Source organism: Corvus hawaiiensis, chromosome 26, assembly GCF_020740725.1.
Source record: "Corvus hawaiiensis isolate bCorHaw1 chromosome 26, bCorHaw1.pri.cur, whole genome shotgun sequence".
NCBI lineage: Eukaryota > Metazoa > Chordata > Aves > Passeriformes > Corvidae > Corvus > Corvus hawaiiensis.
In genome coordinates, this window is record NC_063238.1 from 17,183,540 (window position 1) to 17,198,621 (window position 15,082).

A 15,082-nucleotide genomic window follows, 5' to 3' on the forward strand; every position below is an offset into this window, starting at 1 on the left:
TTTTTAAAGTTACCTGTATCTATTTCTCATTTTAGGTCAGATGACCTTGGACTATCAAACTGTAAGCTGTTGAAATGAATAGTCCTTTGAATTGTACAGCGGCTTTCTCAGAACTTTCAGCTTTGATGATATTGCACTTTGCTCAGTGTGACTAACTTTCTCTGACTGTATGTTTCAGTTGTGCAGATATGAGTTTTAAAAATTGATTACAGACTTTCTCCAATCCAAAATATAAAAGTCCACATACATAACCTGGTTCTGAGTTTTTTATCATCTTTTTTCTTCTCTACCCACAGTATGTTGTTTTAGAGAACTCTCCATAAATAGCAGTAGTCAATGTTGGTATAAACTATCAATTTGGTGCTGACAAGTGATCCCAGATATTCCTTACAGCTGGGTATCTAAGAGCAACTCATTCAAACAACTTTTGGAGGTAAAATTATAACTGCGGAATACTGCCACATGTACCTGAGGCTTTTCTGGTTCTATAACCTTCTTGTTATGCTTTTATAACAACCACACGTGAATTGAGCTGAATTTGTTAGCAGAAATCTCTTTCTTCTACTTGGAAGCCACTTGGACTTCATGACTTCTGAGAGCTCTCTGATAAGGGAATTTGAGATACTCTGTCTGCTATAAAAGCTGACTGAAGTGCTGCAGCTACAGGGCAAACCTCCAGGCCTGCAGGCATGTTTTTTCAGCAAGAGAACAAGTGCTTCTCCATGAGGTCATACCTGATCTGTATTACAGGGTCTTCCTTATACAGAAACAAACCTTTTTGGTTCTACATGAATAAATTTTCCCTATGTCACAACACAAGCTTCCAGAAACAGACTACTCTGGGCACAAAATTGCTTCTCCCAGACTGCTCATCGTTTCAGTGAAGTAAATCTTTAGGCTGATCTAGAGAAGTTGGGACATAGTTTTTAAGTGGGACAGTCCAATAAAATGAGCAAATACACCTGAATAATAGATTTGGTGTTTTTTAGAAGAGTGGTATTTTGAGTTATTCTAGGAAATGTCACACACTACACCTTCGTGGCTTGTTCTGAAGTAATTGATCAAATATGACATGAGTGTTGGTCCATAAATCCTGCATGCTTTGGAAGCCACAAAGGATAGATGAAATTAGATATCATTTTTAGACATTTGTACAAGATATTGCTGGTTAATGACATTTTAAGCCATGCAATACTGGTGGCCATTTTTTTGGATGAACTCTCCCAGGCTGTCCTACCACGATCGATCAAGCCATAACCTGAACACATAATCATTAGGAAAACAGAACTTAATTACTCACCTATTAGTCACAGGTTTTTAGGCAGAGTGTCTAGGAGGCTGCAGACAGTAAAGGATTGCTCATACTGTTGTTTGGATGTCAGCAGCACAAATGTCTATGTGTGTGTGCAAGACTGTGCAGGCCAGTATGAGGGCAGAGCATTTTTCCCAGGGAGGGGATCCTCAGCCTTGCTGCCTGCCAGAATCAATATCTGCAGGGACAAAGCAGTCCTTCAGAGCATGTGTAAGGAAGTTAGCCCAGGGCATGGCCCTATTTCTATACTGCTGAAAATGCAGTACTTGTTTAAATATCCTTGTGAAGGGCATCATCCATGCTTTGATATGTTTACCTCTCAAACTGAGTCAGGAAGTAAACCATGACTGATATTTTGTTGTGTATTGACTGGCAGCCACTATTGATTTCTCTATTTGTCCTTGTGACAACTCATGTTTGCACATTTTTAGATCATGGGATTCTGTTCAACTAGAAATGATTGCATTTTCTGATGTTCAGGTTTTCTTCCTCTAGACTTTAGTACCTTAACCAAGCTACCTCCTATGTGAATGTGCATCTCAAGAATAGACATTTTAGGAAGCTTGTACCTCTATAATCAGTTCTCAAAGTATTTTCTTAGAACTATAATTCAGTGCAAAACCAACAATCATGATGATTATCATAAAATACAATATAGGCTGAAGAATTAGGGATTTATTTTACAAGTGTGCTAAGAAAGCTATTCTAAATAACTGTAGTTATTGGTGCATTTTTATTTCTTTAGATTAATTTAAAAAATTCCACCTCTTCCATGAAAAATGCTGAGAAACACACAAATGTCCTTATTGACCTCTTTTAGGTCTTTGACTTGGCCTTGCTGAACTCATATTCATTAATGAGGGAAAGGCAACCTTGAAAATGTTAAAGCCTATTAAACTAGACCGGCCTAATAAAGTTGTGTGTCAACTACAGAAGACTGAAACTTGCAACTACTGAGAAGTTAAAATCACTGGCAGAGCAACACTTGCCTGTGGCAAAATAAAAACTTACTCTTTTTTTAGTGTTATAATCTGTACTATCAGAAGATGGAAAGAAATAGTTTCTCATAACTTTAAAGAAAGTTTGTATATTGTCACAGACCCTTAATGGAAAAGAAAATTAGCAAACTATTCAGCTAGAATAAAGAAAATTAATTATCCCATTACAATGACTAATTTCCTGACAATTTAATGCTTTGTATTTAAAAAGAAACATCTTCCTCTTCATCAAGCATAATTAAAAAAATCTATTACTAGAAAATATTTATAGGAAATTGTTTCCTAATTCATGGGTCCAAGCATTTTTGGACAAAAAAAAAAGGAAGAAAAACTAAAAAAAAGTGAACAGCCAGTTGGCTGAGTGTGATGAGAGAGAGGATAAATTTCAGCATAAATCTGTCTTGCATGCCTTCTGCATAATGTCTGGATCATAGATACAAGGAATTATTTATGTTTCCCAGGCCTTTTGCACTTCTGTCTTCTGCTCTTAAGCTAAACAAGAAAGTACCTTGGAATAAAAGTCTGATCTTAAAATATTTGCATAAAGTTGTGTAGTCTTATCCATGCAATAAGTTTAATCATATAAATATAGATGTTCTTTTTTTTTTCATCTAAAGGAATACAAAAAACTTGACTACTCTCAGCATTGCTCTGCAGTACAGAGTAGAAAGAAACCAATGCAATAAAATGGTATTAACAAATGACTTAACTTCCACAGAGTGAGTATAACTAATGCCTTAGGCATTTTTGTTTATTTCCCATTTCTAGGGCTAGCCAGCTAGAGCAGGGGGACAGAAATTAATATCAAATCCCATTGCTATGTTTTTATCTTCATTTTATTGATCCTAAATAAGCTCAGTATACTTGGAGGATGAATTCTATTAAGCAGAAATAATCAACAGATTTAGAAAGGCATTCTTGAACAAATCTCACATTTTCACTAATAATTCATAGTCAGCCTGGAAGTTACTGAAACAGTCATAATAAATATGAATATTACTTGCAGAAGAGGAGGAACAAGAGATGTCCTCGGTCCTAAATTGTCATGATGTCATGGTATTTGTTATATTGTTATTATTATTTATTATATTTATTATATTTCACTTTATCTGAGGGTAAGAAATGTGTTTTCTCTCTTCAGAGGAGGGAAGAGAGATGAGGAAGAAAATATATAGGGAAAAGATATAAAGGAGAAAGAAAGTTCATACAGGGAAGAAAAAAATCTTTCTATTTCACTGATATTAGGGTTTTGGACAAGATGACCTCCACAGGTCCCTTCCACACTCGACCATCCTCTGACTTTCTGTTTAGAAGTGAGGGGCAGAAAATGAGATCCATAATTTTAATTTATATAATAACTTATTTTAAACAGAATTTCGTCTTTACAAAATAGGGGTCTGATCAATAAGTATTTCAGATTAAAGACATGTCACATATTTAGACACACTAAGAGTATGTCCAACTAGCATATTTTCTGAAATGAATCAATTCAATGAAAATATGAGTAGCCTATTATAAAGATGGACTTCTATGTTTTTCAGAAACCTCTGCTATTAGCTAGTCTCAGCTACTGGAATAGACAAGCTGGTGGTATAAATCAGTAAAGCAATTTTATTAGGACCTTGCAATATAGGAGCAAGGTGAGAGCTGATGTGCTTCAGATTAGGTTACTTTTTGCATGTATTTAATATCTTCCCTATCTCCTGACTGTGGTAAGTTATAGAACAGAGATGCTTATTTAAAGGTTTTAAAGTTGACAAAGAAATAAACCAAGTACATTGGAAGGGGGCAGAACTCATAAAGGTATATCCTGCCTAAATTACCAGCTTTTGTAATGTATGGCAAAGGAGCAAGAAGATATGGAATGTATCAAGATATTCTTATGGGGATGAGAAGTGCATATATACAGATTTTATTTTTCCTCTGAGTCAGAGGACAGTGCAAGCTAGTTATTGAGGAGACTTTATGCACATGTTTATATTGTTTAATAAACAGTATTATATGGAGAGGAAGCTAGCAGCTGTCTTTTTTTCCCTTCCATCCATAAATCTGCCACATCACTGAACCTGACAAAGTGAAACTCTCTAGCTTTCAGTTTGTGCATAACACTGTTGCCAAACTTCATAAAGATATTTTATGGCCTGTTGAAGTGCTAAGATGCTAGACTTCATGAAAAATGAAGTCTCTAAATAGATTGGAGCTATATCACTTGAGGAGTTTAAAAAATATCACTGAGAGTCACAGCTATTAGTGACAACAGTGGAGAAATCGCACCCTGCTTATAACATAGTTCTGTTATAAAATATCCTGGCACACAGTGTCACTAACGATGAACAATTTTCACCCAGATACCAAATTATGGTACCTAGGTCCAGACTGGTTAAGTCATTTAAACTTACTTTGTATGACAAAAAAAGTCAGTGGTAAAGACTTTTTCACTGCTTTGGTCTGTGTGAAATGCAGGGTATGAGGTACAGTTATCCATCAGCATAAATTCACCAAAGCAGGAGCTGCTACAGTCCTTTGCTTTCTACTGGTGTCAGACTTCTCTAGCCTTTCCTTTACAGACAGCAGCTTCGCACCATCAAGCAATGAGTTGTTTCAGAAAGATGTGATCAGAAGCTCAAATCCCCAAAGGGTAAAATCTTGAATTATCTTCTGAAATTTCCTTACATGCAATCGCATGAGTATCAGGAGTTTCACAAGGGAGGGGATAAGAAAGCACATTTGGGGAGACAGTACTGTGATTCTCCCAGTATATCTTACCTTAAACACTGTAAAACCTCACTAGTAATATCTTTGTTGCTATTTCATGGACTCATAACCCCATGTTCCTTCAGTCCAAGTTACCCAGAACTGATTTCCACCCGTCCATCCCCCAGATACACGTTTCCAGTATATAACCACTGCTAGAAGTCCAACTTTGTAAGAAGTTCATCAAGCATTCACCTCTTCAGGAGCATGCACACAAGAAAGCAAAAATTTATGTGGATTTTTTTGTTGTTGATGTTGTTTGGTTGGTTTTTGGGTTTTTTTGGGGGTTTTTTTTGTTTGTTTTTTGTTTTCGCTCAAAGAATTTTTTGCTTCAAGTCCAGTGTGCACAAGAGTGTAATTCTTCTCTTACTTTCCTGTAGAGAGATTCCTACTCTAGGATATGGAATCAGACAATCCAAAATTTATCAACCATCTGAAACGTGTTTTTCCATCTTTGCCTTCATTCTCTAATGCAACTATTTCCAGACAATTTTGTTCTTGATTCTTCAGTAATCTGTGAAATACTAATGTGGAGATGACCAAAGCTCCTTTATGAGGTCATGTTACTGCTTTGCCTGGTGTTCAGGCTGTGAGTTAGTAGCTGCCCCTGAGTCTGTCCAACATGGTGAAAGCTTCTGGTGCCTTCTCACAGAAGCCACCCTGGAAGCCCACTCCACTACCAAAAACTTGCCACTTAAACTAAATATTGATCCAAGAAATGATAACGAGAATAATAGAAAATTATTTTCAGTAAAATAATAAAAAAAATCCTAAAATAGCATTCCAGAAACACTCCAATTTGATTTAGGATGATGAGTCATTTAAATTTAATGTTTAATTAAGCCATCAAGCTTTTTATTTTTGCCAAGGTACTAGAATTATGAAAGGCTTTTGAAATAGAGTTTCATTTCCATCCCAATCAGATGAGTAGCCCAGTCCAACCTGAAATGTCATCTGCTCTGCCAGCATCCTTCATCTTATGTCTGTGCAGCAACCTAAGGAAAGAGAAGTATGTGTTTAAGTTCTGGAGAGCCAAGGGGGAAATGTTTGCATTACTTCTGAAAGACAAATCTAAAATCCCTTTCCTTTCCCACTGTCTCAAAACTGGTTGCCACTAGGTTCAGCATAGGAAGAGTGGAAGTTCTGCATAAGTCATTTACTGTGGTAGAGGCAGATAGAAATTTATCTAAACATGTGAGCTGTTCATACTATCTCTGCTAGAAGCTGATCTCCTAATAGACATGACAGTCTAGTGGACATTGTCGGTGTACATCAGTCCTTGAAAACATCAGCTGAGAGGAGCAGCAGAACTTGAGGGACAATAGAGTTCAAAGAAAATTTAAATCTGAAAGTCTGTGAGGGTTGTTGCTGACAGCTTCCACAGAGATGTGATGGTTGATGCAATGTATTCACTACATGGTTTAATATTTAAGCAAGAAAAATCCTCCTAGAAATGATGAGAATAGTTTCATCTACGGTTCAAGCATAGTCTAGTTTGAAACATAGTCTTGTGTAAAGAATTCCGGAGTGCTTGGAGCTGGAGGCTGTAGCTGCTAAGACCATCTGCCCATTTGTGAGTACTTCACAGTAACATTGGAACTCTCACTCGAGGGTGCAAAGCCTCTCCATCACTGCTGTCTGTCTACCAGTCAGAGGATCAAAATAAATAGTTGCATTGTGGAATGGGCTTCTCAGAGGTTTTTGTTTACATTTGGGGGAGGGGAGTCTTTTATTTTCTCTCTTCTGTCATCGTTCTGTTCTTATTTTCACCCAACTAGCTGTCATGGCTAGAGAGGATGTAGACAGTAAGTCATATGAGGAATGGCTGAGGGACATGGGCCTGTTTAACCTGAAGAAAAGGAGGCTCAGGGAAGACCTTGTCACTGTCTACAACTACCTGAAAGGAGACTGCAGCCAGGTGGCAGGTGGTCTCTTCTACCAGGCAACCAGAAACAGCATGAGAGGAAATGGTCTCATGTGGCACCAGGGAAGGTTTGGACTGGATATTAGGAAAAAACTCTTCACTGAAAGGGTGGTTAAGCATTGGAATGGTCTCCTCAGAGGAGTGGTGGAGTCACCATCCCTGAAGGTGTTCAAGAAATGACTGGACGTGACACTTAGTGCTATGGTTTAATTGACAAAGTGGTATTTGGTCAATGGTTGGACTTGATGATCTTGGAGGTCTTTTACACCTTTAATGATTCTACAATTTGAAAATTTTGATTCTTTGGATCAGATATGTTAACATGGTTCATCACCAAAGGTGGGGTTATGAGGCAGACTTTATCAATGATCAAAGAGGAGAAAACAGGGGGGTTATTTTGCTCATATTTGCGTTTTCTGTCTGACTTAGCTTCCAAAGCTATTCCTTCCTAATTTCCTCTTGTTTCTGAATGCTGAAGTGTTGCACTGCATATATCAATATATGATGGAAAAGGCTTTCCTCCTTCCAGTCATTTGGTAACTCTGCAGGATTAGAAATACATTTATCTTAATAGGGGGTTTTATCCATAAAACTCTGATACAGCAGTTCACAACTTGCCTGGAAGTATCTTAAATTTGCTAATATTGGGAAGATGATAACCCCATCTCATATAACATTGATGTAATTAACATCACTAATGCCCTCTTCCATGACTCTGCTTCTTGTGCTTATGCCAATGTACTTCACAGTTGTACAGGCCTTCATTTACACAAGTGTTTTAAAGATATTTACCACCTGCTTTTAATTTGTCTTCTGATTTCTCAAATTTGCCAAATGCTAGTAAGCACAAGCCAGGCTTCTCTTGACATAAGTCTGAAATAGAGAAGAAAATCAAGAAACATTTACACTGACAGTAAATGGGTATTTAATTATTTGTTATAATGATGAGGCATACTACAACAGTCAGTATAATGCTCATTATCCAGTGTAGAGAGTGATTTATATTCATTAATATAATCACTGGATCAAATTCCAATATCTCCATGAGCTGGGAAAGTTAATGTACAAAGGAAACAATAAAAAATATGTTTAGAAGGGGTTAGGTGACAAATAAAAACTACTTGAAGGAAGGTAGCATGAATTTTAAAATTTGTTTTAGCTGTTTGAGACAAATCTGTTGTATTACATGTGCTAAATTAAAGGGACTTTTCATTTAGTAGAAATGGAGACAGTTATTGATGATGACTATTATCCTGATTTCAGCTGGGATAGAGTTAATTTTCTTCTTAGTAGCTGGTACAATGTTGTGTTTTGAATTTAGGATGAGAATAATGTTGATAACACACTAACGTCTTAGGTTTTGCTGAGCAGTGCTTACCCTAAATCAAGGACTTTTCAGTTTCTTGTGCTCTGCCAGTGAGCAAGGGCACAAGAAGATGGGAGGGAGCACAGCCAGGACAGTTGAGCTGAACTAACCAAAGAATTCTATACCACAGAATGTCACGTTCAGTAAATACACTGGGGGCAGTTGTCCAGCAAAGGCCAATCAGTACTTGGGGATTGTCTGGGCATCAGCCATCTCTCTCTCTTATTCATTACTACTACTGCTACTACTACCACTATTACTATTATTATTTTTATCATCATCATCATCATTATATCATCATAATTAATATTAATAGTATTATTAGTATATTCTACTTTGTTTCAATTATTAAGCTGTTCTTATCTCTACACATGAGCCTTTCCTTTTTTCCCTGATTCTCTTCCCCATGCCACCACAGCAGGAGGTCAGTGAGTGAGTATCTGTGTCATACTCAATTGCTGTCTGGGGTTAAAGCACGCCAATTATCTGCAATACTATTAATCACCATCAATTATTAAATTATTATGATGAAATTAAGAACCTACTTATCATAGAAGTAGAGGTGGAGTAGCTTTAAAAATAAATAAATTAGAGACAAAGTACTGGAACCAGCAGTATGTCTCAGTTTCCATTAGCTACTAATGCAGACTCAGCACTAAAGAAGTACTGGGCCACTATGGCAAGGATGTCTTTTCTTATTCTGCCTTCAGATTTTCTCTCATCCTTGTCCCCTCCAGCGCTGCTGCCTTCACCCCCCCACACCTTCTTACATTGGAGAGCAGGGGAAAGGCTTCAATGACCTTGATATAATTCCATTTCCTTTTCTTTGGAGCAGAGAACAGACCTTGTAAAGTTCATGTGTGCATATTAAGCCTATAACCATCTGCTGCGATTATGAACAGTGTGGTGGTTAAGTTTAGCATTTGGAGAGAAGGTCTGAAGGTCAGCTGTGCTTCAACTGTAGTGTAGCATCTTAAGTTGACTTGGATAAGTGAAAAATAACATCAATAAATGAGTGGCTAAGTTTTAAAGAGGGTTAACATGTGGGTTATTTAAGATCAGGATATAGCACCAGAGGATAGTATGCTCATATCTCAGATACAATATGAATTGGAACATTCTCAGTATCCTTGGGATGATGGACTAGCTTCTTGACAGTTTTTTTTTTTCCCTTCTCAAATTGCAATACTTAAGAAAGAGTAGACTTACACCTTAGCATGCATTTGCTCTGCTTTGAGCAGAACTCCATTATTTAGTTGGTTTTTGGAACCTGGCACTTCCTTTCCTGCATGAGGAGATGGAAAGCGTGAAGTAGCAAGCACTCCTGATCGGTTGTGGGAGCAACCAGCTCTCCCGAATATGAGTGCCTGTTATGTAAATTCTTAGTGTTTATGACTCATGTTTTAGAATTATGTGAAATCATGCACCTAGGTAATTCTGTTGGCTTCAAATGTTTGTTTTCTTTGTTTAGTTGCTGATTGCCTAGATGCTAATAAATTTTTTTGAAGTATCAGCTCAGTGGTGCCACTGCATGCTTTTTTCACAAGCCATAATTATGATAATGAAGTACATTCTTTCTGAGAATGTTTCAGTTACTTAGATTAAAAGGATATTGATAATTATAAAGTAATCTCACTATGGAAATTCCTTGATTGTCCAGGGTTTGCTTTGTTCAATGGGAATTATAATGTACCTACTCAGTTTTGGTAAATTAAGGGAAAGTAAACCAATCTCCATCATTACCTGATAAACTATTGTTTCAAAGTGCTCTATGCTCTTGTGAGCAGGTGATCAAAGTCTGGGCCTGCAGCTCAGGGACTGTGGGATGGGGAAAAGTATTTTAAGTCCAAACAAGAACGGTTCATTACAGTGTCTAAACTCTTTCTGTTGCATGTCATGGGAAAGGATGAAACACATATGCATCAACAAGGGGCAGTGTATAGCAGGTCATTACCCTAAACTGTTTTGGAGCATCTAAAGTACTGTAGGGAAACTAATACCGCTGCAGAAGTTTCTCAGACATCAAAACACTGTTCGTTGACATGATGTCAAGAAGTACAGAAAGGTGGAGAACTTGAAGAACAACCCCACCCATAATTTATAGGCAATGTTTCTTTCATGAAATGGAGTTATTAGAAATTAGCAATAACTTTATCAGAGTGTTATCAAAAGCTGCTAAAGTTCACTGGAAAATATTTTGAGTGTAAATACTGTTCTCTCTTTTTTTTTCTGGGAGGTAAGGGAACATCTGAGGAAGAGGGAGTTGTTCGAATTTTTACCCCAGCCCTTCTGATACCCATTGAACTTGGCCTTGGCTTCTGATTTCATAAATCAGGACACTTACAGATTGTTAATAACTTCAAGGAAGTGTTTTTAAAACTTTGCCACTCAGTTCTTTGATGAGCATGATTCCACAGATATTTCTTGTTTTGCTTTTATTTACTTAGGTAGGCAACTGTGCAAATATGACTCAATGTGTAGTGTTTTATCAGGAATTTAGAAAACTTTGGATACTTTGAAATTAATGGATTTCTAAGACTACACTTCTGGAAACTTGTTTCAATTTGGCCCAATGAATTGTGTTACTAAGCTGTTTCACGTGCCTTCAAATCCATAAATATAAAAATACCTTAAATTTCTAATTATGTAAAAAATGCACTTGAAATAAACTTTTAATACAAAATGAGAAAATGCATCCAGAAATCCTATTCTGTTCAATTTATTCAGGACTGAAACATTCCTACAGCTGTTTTATATCTTCATAAATGTTTTTTTATATTTATAAGAAGTTTCCTTTTTCTAAAATTAAAACCCAAACACAACCCCCCCGAAACTTTTAAATACTTGACAATTCTGCACATTTTCAGAAATTATTTTCAAAACCTGATTTATGGAGACCACAGGCATTCATCTGTGTCATTTTATGTTTACAGATTTATTTCATTTTCAGTGGGTCCTATTCTGGTCTTTATATGTTTTACATCATCTTATTTCTGACATGAAGAGGACATGAGATAATCAGTCTAATTTCTAAGGTTATAACTTGGAAAAAATATTGCTTAGTTTATTAATACTGAGTATTTTAATGCTTCTATAATGGGTTCCAACTGTCATGAGCCGCAGCAAAAACTTCCTAATAATTAGTTTCAGCAGTTAAGATTTCAGTACTTGCTTCTTTACTGAATATTCATTTCTGTCTCAGCTGAGGTTTTTGTTCTGATCTCAAGGGAGCAAAGCTTTCAGACCGTTACTTCATTGTTTTTCTTTCTTTCTTTCAGTATAGAGATTTTGGGCATAATGCCAAAATAATGCTCTGTAGATCCTCATTAGTGTGCTTTACTCAGTGTGTCCCTTCCTCTCTCTAATTAATCCCCTCAAAAAATCCATCTGTGTAATGATTAAAAAATGTTTAAATTAAGAAATAAATGTTAATTTATACAAGTAACAAATATTAGTCTGATATTCTATGCTTAATATTAAGAAGTGGCTTGTGTCACCTGGAGCTGAGAAGAGGAGAAAAAAGGGAGGGTCAGTCCATCTACCTACAGGCAGGTAGGTCAGTCCATCTACCTACCTACCTAGGAACTGTGGTTGATATTTATCCCCTAATAATTGTAACAACTTTTCTGCAGTTCTCGCTGGTACATGGCTGGCTCATGTAAGTAGCTGACAGGATGTATCATGGTTGCATAAATTTTCTAGAAGAGCAAGCTACTGTATCAACTACAAATGAGCTATTGCACTCTAAATTAATTACTAGCTGTGTAAACCAATACGTATGTGGACTGAGGCTGGAGACTGTGAATTTTTACAGTTCTGACAATTTGGTATTTATTCTGCTGGGGTAGGGGAGCTGTCTTTATATAAAAGGGAACAAAAGGAAATCAGTTGAAATAATGCAATGAACTATTTGTACATTCTTCGTCTATTATTTAATGGTAAATTTAATTCACTGAATTGTTTCTGAAAGACTGCAGTTATTTCAACTCCTTAAATAACCTGGGAGTAATGATCATTGTTAGAACAGTTAAAAAGGTAGCAAACTTGAAACTTATCCTGTAATATTTACGCTTCCCTGCTTACTTTGTGATTCTGTAAGCATTAAATGAGTTACACTTTACCCTTATCAAAATGCCCATTTTTCACTTATCAAAATGCCCATTTTTCACTTCTCAAAATGTTGTGAATACTCTGAGTTGAGAAATCAATTGTGTGCCTTCAATGATGCCTGTGACACGTGATTTCAGGGTTGACTCCTTTGTAAACAGGCTGACTTCTTCAAAGCTTTTGGTAGTTTCTGCTCTGTGATGCTGACCTACATGCTTTTCTCTTGGATTAATTCAACGCTAATATTAAATTTAGTATTAATATTAATATCAATAATTTTAATAATAATGAGTACTCTTCAAAATTGTGCTTTGTAGTTGGCATATGGTGTTTCTTAACCACCCTATGTTCTAATTAGCTGACTCAGTGCTTGAAAATATAGGTATACTTTTTGTTCAGCTATAAGCAATCCCTTGGTGTTCAGATGGCTGAAGTTCTTTATGCAGCATTCATTGCCATTCTGCTAGTGTTGCCTTGGAGGAAAACCTGTAAGGTCACATGAAGCCTGCATCAGAAATATAACTTGGCGGGGTTTTCCTTTCAAAGTAACAGATAAACCCTCCCAGTAGTTAGGAGCAGCAACAGATTGTAAATTGAATGTTATCTAGTGCCATAATGCTTTCTGCTTGTTCTAGCATATGGCTGGAAATTTTAGATGGGAAGAGGTGAATCTTCTATGTTTTGTGTAACATTATGAATAAAACAGATCAAGGAGTAAGAAAATCCCTGTAGGTCATCTCAAACAGGATTAAGACCTTGAATGTTCCCTACATTCATGAATGATGTGTGTGCTCTATTGAATATAGGACTAGAAAAATCAATCAGTGTGAGGGAAAACTGCAGCTTTGCCTGATTTTAACACTCAAAATACTAGTTATTTTCAAACTGTGAAACTTTCAACTGCTACTTTTTCCAAAGTTTCAAATATTTTCTTTCAGCCATGAGACCTAAAAAATCAGTGAGATTTTCAGAAAAAAAAAGTTGGGGTTATCAATTGTTCATGAAAGGAGAAAAATTTAAATAATTCAAATGTAATAATTTTCTAATAAACTGCATATCTAATATTCTGTGATTTGAATATTTTTGAGTAACAAACTTCTGACATTGTGGTTAGTGCATTAATTTTTATATCTACTACTCCTATTTCTATCTTTCCATCTATTTCAATTAAACTAGAGTGATTTGTGCAGAGATGGAAAATTAAAGAAGCCAAGTTTTAGGTGAATTTTTCAGTAGATTCCTAATGATGTTATTTATTCCTTTGAAATTTCCCACAAGTATTACACTTAGTTATCAAAAGTAAATAAAAGTTAAAATTAAAAAAAAAAACACCCAACAAATCCCCTGAACTGAAACCTTGTAGAAGGCTGCAGTATTAAGTTCACACACACGTGTTTATTTGTTTGTTTGTTTGTTTATGTGGGGATGGAGTGCGGATGAATTTTTCTTAGGAAAAAAGTCCTGCAAATGTGTTTATCTTTTATGCATATCAGTTACAGTTCTGTGGTTAAAGTTCATAGATATATGAAGTTTTCACTGATTCCTCAGTTCTTACAAACCAAAATCACATTGATACATCATTTTTTTAATAAAGATTTTTTTATTCTAGAACTGCCAGGGGAAATGATCCGGGTTTTGTAATGTAGCATCTTCTTCAGGTTAATGTTTCAGGTTAATGTATCCAATACTTGAACTTTCTGCAAAATTAAACTCATGTTCTAATAATAGCAACTCTTTAACTATTCTCTTCTAAATCTACTCTAAGAGCTATTATTACAAGCTTTGAAGTGTCCACTGGAGACAGGATTCTGAAGTTATGGTCAAGGACAAGTAGACAATCCATGATTTTCAAAACTTCTGGTAGGTCAAATTGTATACAAATGCCTTTTTCCTTTGGGGAAGAAAACAACATTTTTTTCTCTTCTCAGAACTGAGCTAGCAATATAGTTTTCCAAGAGAGATGTTGTCTGGTGTTTTTAGGATAATCTAACTCCATAAGCGTAATAACCCTCTGTTCATCTTTGATTATTTAGTTAGGAAAATATTTTGATTTTTCTTCCTTTTGTATTGTTTTGGGTTTTTTCTGTCAGCAGCCAGTGCTGCAGACAGCTATTATAACACTTGTCTCCAGAAACTTTCACACCATGATGTTTGCCCATGCTAGACATGTTATATTAGATACGAGGCTGCTATCTCTGCCAGCAAGCCTTACTGTCTTGGAGACTGCTTCCTTGATTTATGCTGAACTGGCTTCCCTGAATATAGCTTACTTGTGTGAGCTTTGATCCCCTCTGGAATGCTCTCAGTATAAAAAGAAGGCAGAGATATGGTAAGAAGCTGTATAATGGTTATGTTGGTGTTGCAAATTTCTGATAAGTTTTCGCTAAACCTAGCAGGGAAGCCATAGATCCCATGGAGGCAGGCGGCCACTGGAACGTGTAGCTACAGAAGGAACTGCTAAATTGATGTATATGTCAGTAGCTCAAAGCTATTCAATGCTCTTTCTGTGAACATTGTTCTGATTTTGTCGAATTCTTTGAAATAAGATTTTATTCAAAACTCTTTAGCACAGGAACCTTGATAGTTCTGGTCCTGTTTGTAAGCAAAAACTTCTAGAAAAG

The 15,082-nt window shown here is 36.2% G+C and overlaps 1 protein-coding gene across 4 annotated transcripts in view; it reads left to right on the plus strand.

Annotated features, from left to right (window-relative positions):
* The window catches only part of RALYL (RALY RNA binding protein like), a 388,415-nt gene that overhangs the window by 125,681 nt on the left and 247,652 nt on the right, over nucleotides 1-15,082 (plus strand). The window lies entirely within an intron of this gene.